We start from the raw sequence: 10,302 nt of genomic DNA on the forward strand, positions 1-10,302 counted from the left end.
TTTGTCTATAATCACTCAAAACTTTCAAGCACATACAAATCAATCAATAGAGTTAGAGAAAAGACATATTCTCCTATGAATGCTTTGATCTAATGATAATAACACTGCAATCGTGAAAAAATTTCCAATATGAAAGCAACAATTTCTTTTATCAAGCAAAAATAAGTACAACTCTTTCACAAAAGCACAAGGTCTTAAGAACCCTATTTCTTAATTCAAAATGATTTTGACCATAAAAAGGCAACAATTAAGCCTTAACCAGTGTATTTGACAAAACAAAATAAGAATATCATAATCAGAAGGACACTCTATCTTATTTTGATCAATCAACAAATCAACCAGGCAAAACCTGAAGGAATATTTTCAAAAAGACCTAATTCTCAAAAATCATCAAGAAAACAATCAACTGAGTTCAGAAGAGACACAACATAGTCCAAACAAAGATAATTACATTTTCAGAGAAACAAATTCAGGTCTAGGATGAAGCAAAAACAATATTTTCAAAAATTTCCAAGGCCTATGTGGGTATTCAGTAGGAAATAGAGCACATGCGCTATGTTGCTAGAGAAAAAAGGACACAGAACTATGCTTTGTTAACTAACAGAAAGAATGCAAGCAGAAAAACCTAAGAAAAAATAAAAAATTTGAAAAATAAACCACTCAGATCTAAAAGGCCATTAATTTATGAAGACTCGGGTCTAGATAAATCAGAGAAATTAGAAAGCCAGGCTAAGGAAAAAGATGAGAACAGAGACGTTCCCCAGCGGAGTCACCAGTTTGTTACACCGAAAAATCCCTCTTGTAGACAATAGAGATCTCCCTAGATCCTAAATGGAATCTAGAAACAATCATGACAATTGAACTGGCTCTTTCCCTAAGTTGAACTTGTTCGAATTATAAGTAGTGTAGCTAATGGATGAGCCTCTTACCTATTTCACGAAATGTTTGATGAAGATCCCTTGTTGTGACTTGATGCAGTTCTTCAATGCTTGATAAGATCCACAAACATATAAAATAAAAGGATCAAAAGCACATGTGATATAATAATCCAAACAACTTAGTCTAATGATCAAGGAAATTAGTGATTGAATTTTCCTTAATAAACATTATAAACAATTGTAAACCATTCATCATTCACATAAGACAAAATCAATGGGAGAAAGTGTTCATTTGTATTAATCAAAAAATAAGAGGAGCCTTACAACCTTCGCCTTGATGCCATGAGGTCCCTCCCAAATGCCTTCAATCTCCTCCTTATATGACAAGCTTTCCAATCTCAAACCAACAACATAAGTTTGTCTTCTCTCAATTCTGACCTCCTCAATCCCTCTACCCTCTAGTCATTTTATAGGCTAAGAGGAGGAAGTTTCAAATCCATGAGAGGAGGATGAGACTCCTTTATTGAGGGATTAGATTACCATGAGAAAAGGGATGGAGTTGCATCTTCTGAGGGTTATAGCTTGAATAGTCATCACCTGGAATCTTTCAGTTGGGAAATTTTCGACCAACTATTTTTATAGAATGTACTTTTTATTTTTACTTTCTAGAATTCACCTCCACGAGTTTATATTGGTAGACAGAGCACATCTCTGCGCTCTTCTCAGAGTCAATTTCAGCACATGCGTGTGAAACTCTAGAGAAAATGGTGCAGGTGGAACTTAACAAGGTGTGAAAACTATTTGACTCAAATTTCTCATGTACTTAAACATATTTTGGGTTGTTTGACTTCTGAGGGAGCTGGTTCAAACATGTTCATGGATAGTAAAAATATCCATAAACTAATCAAGTGTCATGATGCCAAATTGACTTGTAACACAGGGTGACTCAAATTCGATCGTACTCGATTGATCTCATGTCATAAAATCATCGCCATGTGTGTGGAGTGGTCCTAAATCACTGAGTCATCCATTTCTGCAACCACGTGGGCTTTGAAGGATATTCTACACGTGCATTTATCGAAAGAATAGTCGTGCACCATCAATTTTTACCTTTCTAAACTTTGGACCTTAGGAGAAATTCAATTTTTTAAACTTCATGATGTATTCAACTGGAAAATATTCACATGTGCATTCTACTGGACACCTTTTAGTGTCTTTTGGATTGGGCCAACATGTGTGCGATTTTTGGTGTTAACACTTGCCCCCCGATGTATGAGGTTAGGAGAAAATGTATAGCCAAAATACATCATGTTTTGTCTTCTAACGGAAACTTTGATCAACTTTTCAAGAGAGAGGATAACTTGTTATGGAGATGAGTAGAGAAACCCCTTAACTGAGTATAAATGGTAACCATGCTCTAGTGAAAACCTAAAGAGTGAAAAAATGTGTCTATACAAGGCAAGCATGTCCCATGCTCATTATGATGACTAATCTTAAATTATTACAATCGGACAAAGAATGGTCCTGTCCAGTCAACGTTATGGTGGTTGATGTGCTGATGGTTAATGATGATAATCGCTGATGCCCTCAAGGATTCTTCTTGGTCAAATAGATTGAATTTGGTTCCCCCATGCATAACAAAGGTGAAGCATTGTTGAAAGAGGTGATGCAGTATGCATGGGTCTTCGACTGCAGGTACCTCCCCCATATTATGGTGTAGGCACTGTTGAATGAGGTGCTTAGTGATGCAGGGGTCTTCGACTAAATGAAAGAACTGTAATGGTAGCTAAGTACGGTACGACCTTGACATGAAAGATGGTGTTGGTGTTGAATTTCAAGGGGATCGATGACATCAGTGGGAAATATTGATTCCCATTGTGCCACCCAAGGATATCCCTTCAAGGGGAGATTATCTAAGGTACTACCCCTATCATAGAATACAAATGTTGAATTCGATATGAAAGGAGTCTTAACCGTCCGGCGTGATGTGTCGAGGAATCAATATGAGTTGTAAATGTAAGGTAACAGTGTGTGTCAGATAAGAAAGGATAGTGACAAATGACGATATGAGAGGATATGGACAACTAGCTTAAGGTCAGAGATTTTGTGCAAACAACAACACTCAAAACATGTTTATTGATAAGGGTGGCCATGGTGTCGGTAGGATTTCTAGGGTGAGTTTGTTTGAGGCACCCTACGGGAGGAGTTGTAATACTCATATCAGTTGGAGGATCCAATTAACACGGTGTTGATAGGACCAAATATGTTGGCAAAGATGGAATAGGAGATGTAGGTTATCAAGCAGAATTTTAGAAGCAACACAGGATAGGCATAAAATTTATGGAGATCAACACAGGTTGTTTAAGGAGTTTTAGGTTGGGGAACTTGTGTATTTGCACATGAAGCCTAGGAAGAGCTCATTGAGGATGTCTGAAGTTAGCACCTATATATTGTGGGGATTTCGAGATCCTTGAGAGGATTGGACCAGTGGCCTATCAACTTGCACTGCCTTTGACAGTGAAAGTCCATGATGTTTTTCATGTTTCATTGTTTAAGAAGTATGTTAAAGATGGTGATCATGTGATTGACTTGTCTGTATTACAGGTGGAGATAGAAGGAGAATTCCAACTGAAACCTCAGTGAATTTTGCAGAGAAATATGCTCATGCTCTATAACCGAGAAATTGACCGAGTTGAAGTGAAATGGAAGCACTTTGGGCCTAATGAAGCTACATGGGAGATGGTTGATCAAATGTCAGCTAGGTATCCTTCCTTGTTGGTCAGTTCAGGCAAATTAGTTTTGGTATATGTGTTGATGTCATGTTTTGGTCATGTCCATGTATATGTATATGTATGTTGTAAATACTGCAACAAGATATGTTATAAATCTCCAATAAGTGGTATGACTATCATGTTTTCATGTTTATCATGATTGGTTATATTCTCAGCAGGTTGATCATTGTAAATACTACAATGAGCTAAGTTATAAAGCTCCATAAGTAGTATATCATGTTTTTTAGTGGTTTTGCTAGTTGTAGGTGTCATTGAACACTAAGGATGGTGTTCCCCTAAGGGGAGGGGTCTGTAATAGCCCCAGGTCAAAACTTCATGTAATAAAGTTAATAAAGGAAAAATAATAACCATGGTCATGGGGCACATATTCCAAGATGAATGTTAGCCAAAAACATAGTGACGTGGATCACTTGTGATTAACTGATGGCTATGGAAATTGGCAAAGGTAGTGACAAAGGCTTTGGAAAGGTAAAGTGGCATTTATTGGAATTTTATTTATGAAAATAATGAAAATAGGAGAAAAGAAATGTGAAGAGTCATAGGTTTCATGTAAGGACGAAAATGAAGGAAAAATAATGGAAAATGAAGAAAATAGAGGCCTCATTAATAAAAAGGCTTATGAGGATCAATTCATAGCTTTTTTTCAGTTAAGTCTTGGCATTCTCATTCTATTCTCTCTCTCATACTCTTGGACATCTAGAGTTTTCTTGGAGAACTCTTGGAGGAGTGTGGCATATTTGGGATTTAGGGCAAGAAGGAAAAGGAGAAGTGGGAAATCGCAAGAGGACAATGGGATCAACAACTACAACATATTGTCTTTGCGGTTACCGAGTCGCATGTATGATTTCCTTTCTAGTATTAGCATGCATGTGGTTCCTTGGTTATGATCTGTCATTATCATGGAGGATAACCTGTATTGAAAGTGGTTTTTCCTAGCCTTACTATTTCCTGGATAGCCATGTTATTGTGGGTTTACTTCTGTTATCTGGTTGGTTCTCCTGTTCCTTATGGTTGTGAGTTAAGTTACTAATTCCTAGAAGCCTTGGTTGGACAAATGCTCTAGAAGCCCTGTAACAACTTGGGTTTAGTTACTAGTCCTGGAAGCCTTGGTTGGACAAATTCTATGGAAGCCCTTGGTTGGTTGAGTTACTAGTCTTGGAAGCCCTAGCTGGAAAAACACACTGGAAGTTTGACAGTAGTTGTTGGTTGAGTTACTAGTCATGGAAGCCCAGGTTGGAACAAACGCTCTAGATCCCTGTACAACTTCAGTAGAGATCGATTAGGTGATGGTTAGTGATGTTCGACTCTGAGATGGAATCATTGGTTGAGGGTTGAGGTGGTTTGGCCTCTAGAAACATTTTTTTTGTTTTGTTTGATTTCTTTCATGATATCGCACATTCACGCTTGGAATATGGCACTGGGGTGATTGGATAAAAGAAAGATTTGGTTTAGCCCAACCTATGGTCAGATGGTACATGGAAGTCTGGGACATGGTTGCATTTTCATATGTTAATAAGAGATCTTTTCCTCTTGTATTTTATGGGTAAATGTACTTGTCATTATGTGGCTTTAATGGTTGTTTCCTCATTGATATATCTTTGGTTAAATGCTAGTTATGAGCATGGTTTATGATAGACTTGAGTTATGGATCTCATCATGTTTTGGTTAGTATATGAAATGTTAATGAATGAATGACCTAATATATAACATTGCAGCTATTAGGAAGAGATATTGTTTCTCCTTGATGATTCTCAGATAGGTATGAGATCCCTATGCTTAGATCTATTGTTATTACCTCTAGATTACATGTTTATGATATGTTTGAGGAAATGCGTGGCATGTCTAGTGGGCTTCAATTCAATTCCTTGTTCAAGTGTTTGCATTAGTAACATTATTTCAATGTTATTTATCATTTTTGGAAGTTTCATGAAGTTTTGGCTAGTGGCTTGAGACCTAGCCCTAAAAAAGTGGCTCAGAATCGCGGGTCACTAGCATAGAACTGCAGGAAAAGGGCCATAGTTGGATGGATGCCTTACTATGGGAGAAACTGGAGGGTATCAATCGCATGCATGCCTTGTCATCAGTGCAATTTGGGCTCTAGTTCAACAAAAGAGCCTGTTGTCTCAGGGGTTAGTCACCTGTGTTAGCGCAAGGAGTTACTCTTAGACTGCAAAAGGAGTAAGCCTTACACATCATGATTTCATTTCAAAAATTAAAAGGGTTTTTTGAGTGGTGGGATGGCTTCTGAAGGAGTTTTGAAATGATTGTGTTCCTCTTTAACTTTCATGCATTTGGCAAGATGTGGCAAGCATAAATTGCGTGGTTAAGTGAGTAATATAGGGGAGCAGAGGAAAGAGAATAGGTAGCTAATAAATATCCTAAGAAACTGAGTATCTTAAGACAAACACTTCAACTACATAAACAACCTTGTAACAAACTATGTTTCTTGTTAAGGAAAATAACAATTAGAAAGTAAGAAAACGTATAAAGTATCTCACAAATCCTTTGTGAAACCTTCAATAACAATTTCTACTTGAACTAATATTATGATTTACAGAAAATTGGATAGTAGATAAGTCATCATTAGATCCTCTTAATGATTTCTCACTCATACTATACTAGCTGTTGTAGTTTATCATTTAAAATATTAAAACAGGCTTGACAAGGAAAACAACAACTAGAAAGTAAAAACATGTATAATGCATCCCATAAACGCTTTGTGAAACCTTCACTAAAAAGTTCTACTTGAACATATATTATAATTTACAGAAAACTAGATAGTAGATAAGTCATCATCAGATCTTCTTAATGATTCTCACTCATACTATAATAGCTATTGCAAATTTATAATTCAGAAAATTGAAACAAGGAAATAGACAAACCACGCATTAGATATAAATTGAATCAAAAAATCCTCCAACATGAAGTGCAGAAAAAGCTATTTTATTAAGCTAAGTCTTCAGGTGAACCAACATCCCCTGAAATGATATTTACAAAAGATATATAGAGAGAGAGAGAGGCACCAATTCCAACTCTCCTAAATTGGTGGTTCCATTATTTCCTTGTTACATAGGTGTCTTTTAGATATTAAAAACATCTCCCATCGAAATGCAACAGAAAGTACAGGTGTAGATGAGAAGAAGAGGAAAAATGACACTTTGCTACTGGAAAAACTGATTGGATGTCCCTTTTGCTACTGATTTTTCTCTTTATGGACTTGACTATTAAATGACCATATGGCTTCATTAAATACAACCTTCAACAACCTCATAACTATCTCATATCCATCATCTTCCTTATCCATATTGTTATGGGTTGTTGTCTTCCCAAAATTGGCTCGGAGGTTTCTGCTGACACTTGAATATTTCTGTTAAAATAGGTGCTACCGGAAATTCCAGTCTGGAATTTCCGGTAGGATAACGTTTTCACTTCAAAATTTTAACAAAAAATACTTTGAATCACCTGTATATGCTTGGATATTCTGAGCTTTAATCTTCACATTCAAAACTTTGACTTAATATGCAAAAGGTATTTTTTAAGGAAAATTACCATTTCATTTCATGTGAGCCGCAACCTCTGCAAACTTATCCACGTTTGTTTTATTTCTGGTAGGAGATTTTGACCTTGTGATTTTGGTTGTTTCTTCTTTGATGATGGTCTATTTCTTTTCTGCTTCTTTTGGAAGGCTTTGATGGCTGGTCCATGGGAGCTTTATCTCTTTGCTTCCTCAAAGATCTTCTGATTTCTGCAATTGAAGGATCCTCGGTCTGCAACTCTGCATGATGTTCTTCTATGACTTTTACTTGAGTTAGTAAATTAGGATTATTTAGAGATTTTGATTTCAGTCTGTATTTTTTTCTTTCCCTAATATGTCTCTTCCTACCTCCAACAACTGGTTTTATTTCTTCTTTCTTGTTTTTACTAGTCACTTTATACCCTGTTTCTTTCAACAATTCCTCATTAGAATTAATAGGTTGGTTTTCTTGTTGCTGTTTATGTTCTTCCAGAATTTCAGGAAGCACCTGCACTTTAGATTTCACGTCAGCTACAAGTTTCATCTCCAAGTTATTGTGTAAACCTTAGGAAAAGGTCTAACAGGAGGAACCATTTTCATGTTTTTTGTTTTCTAGGCAGAAGAGTTTTCACCTTACTCCTTTTTCTTTTCAGATTCAGCAGCTAAAGGCTTCTCTTTGTTACTTTTGGTACCTTTGCTTACACTTTCCTTCTTTGCCTTTCTTTTGGAAATTCCTTTAGCTGATGTAGTTGATGTCATTTCTGTCTGAACTTGTGTTGAAGAAGATTTAGCAGTTTCTTGGGGTTTTGGTGCAGGTTGGCCTACCCTGTAAAACACGAAATGTTTCCAAGTTTGGTTTCTCTTTTTCAGTTCTTCTTCAACTAGAACCTTGATAATTGCCTGATGATACAAGATGTATTCTGATGCTTCTTGGTGTGTTTGAATTTTGGCTTCCATTTTGGTCAAGCTCTTCAATATGAACTAGGGCAGATTACGAGTCTTCATACCTGCAAAATGAAAAATAAACCTCATATGGTAAAGAAATACTATTGTATACCTTCTCTCACAAGCGAGAAAAATCTTAACCAATTTGAGTGTTTCTTCCCATTCCTTCTTAAGATAATTGCTAGGAATTCCTTTAGCCCAATTAGTATCTCTATATTCATCTCTAATAAAAGTATTGAGATCTCCTCCTGTAATGAGTTGTCCCTTAAACCACTTTTCTCGTTCCTGGGGAAGGTTAAAAGCTTCTGCAATTGACTGTTCTGAAACCTGCAATTTTAAACCAAATATGGTAGCTTCCTATCCATTGAAAGTTTGAGCAAACTCTTGGGCTACACCTTCATGTGAGCCTCCTAACAGTGCGCAAAATGGATACTAGCCTGCCTGAATAAACAAACTTCTAACATTTGGATTAGCATCAACTAGTTCAACTCCTTGAGGTTCAATTCTTTTAAGCTTTCCACCTTTCCTGGACTTTGATTCCATGGATATATGTTTGCCTGTTATGAAGAATAGGTGTCAAAGTATGGAATCTTACCCAATAGGTGTTGCAATTAGCTTGAATTAGATTGCCTGAAAAACTGGAATGTGTTCTTAACCACCTCAATCACTGTCTCTTTTGTTGCACTTTAGAAATTCGAAATGGTGAAATTTCCTCCATTTTTGATTTTTTGAGATAAAGTTTTGGTTCAATCTCCTATGCATATTATCCTTCATGATTAAATAAGATTTCATGTCATAATAGACAACATGTAATAGTAATGATGAAGTTGAGTTGCTTTGGAGAGTCTAGCTAATCTGCTACAGGTGCCTATATGATATTTTTTGCAGATCTGGCAATTTTCCTGCTTTAATTTGGATTGGCCAGAAATTCCGGTAGCGCATTACGCAGAACAGAAAGAATGGCCATCGGAATTTAAAAATATAGTTAAGACTAATGCTGCAGACACGTTTTAACTTTGGAAACACGGGTTTATTTAAGATTAGTGGAGTAAGCAAGGGCTGGCTATGGCTGTGACTAACACCTAGCTAATTTGATCAACTAAATTGATTAACCACTACCACTTGACTTGAATTAAAGTTTGTGACCTATCCAATCACGAAATCTCATGATTTGGATTAAATATTTTTCCATTATGACACGTGGAAAATCGAAAATGGTTGAGTTTTTGGCTTTATTTTTTTTAAACGGGAGATGATACTGGAAATTATGGTATCATCGAAAAAAAAAGCCTGTTCGAAAAAAAAGGGAGAATGTCTGAACAAGAAAATCGGGTGCTACTGGAAATTCCGGTAGCGTTTTTTTTTCTTTTTTTAATTTACAAAATTAATCCTAAAAAATAGAAAATTTTAAAACCTACTCCTGACTTAGCCTAGAACTGTGCTAACAACCTAGAAGGGTTGATTGGCTCCTGAAGTTTCTGTAACATCCATGGAAGGTCATATTGGTCTTGTCATGTCAATTCTACTTCCTTAACTATACTTTGGGATTTGAATCATATCATAGTAACTCTTTGTCACATGTTTACCCCAGTGGACTGATTAGCTTGTGTAAATGTGAGAGGAGGGTGTTACAGGTTATGTGGAGGATGTGGGTTGAGTTACTAGTTCATGGAGCCCTGGACAACTTGGGTAGGGAAAAATACGGTTGATGTTAGTGATTTGTGGACCATATAGGTGAGATGATTGTGCTTGGGGTTGAGGTGGTTTGACCTCTAGAAGCCCTGGATGGTTTTATTTTGGTTTAATCTTTATTATCCCACATTCATGCTTGAAATATGGCACATGAGTGATTGGTAAAAAAGAGATTTGGTTCAACCCAATATTTTGTCTAGTGGTATGTGGAATTCCATGACTTGGTTGGCATTTTCATATGTTAATATCAGTTATTTTCTTATTGTGATTTATGAGCACTTGTACAGATTATTATAGTGATCTTATGGATGATTTTGCATAGTTTCTATTTTGGTTATATGAATGAATTTATGATGTGCTCTATCTATGGATCTCTCTCATGATTTGATAAGTTATTGGATGGATGATGAATGCATGCACTAACAAGTGTTATTGCAGCTGCCTTGAGAGGGATTAAGCCTTCTTGGTTGTTCTCAGATGT

The sequence above is a fragment of the Pinus tabuliformis genome, chromosome 7, assembly GCF_031772625.1.
Source record: "Pinus tabuliformis cultivar Carrire ecotype Pingquan chromosome 7, CPIR1, whole genome shotgun sequence".
Lineage (NCBI taxonomy): Eukaryota > Viridiplantae > Streptophyta > Pinopsida > Pinales > Pinaceae > Pinus > Pinus tabuliformis.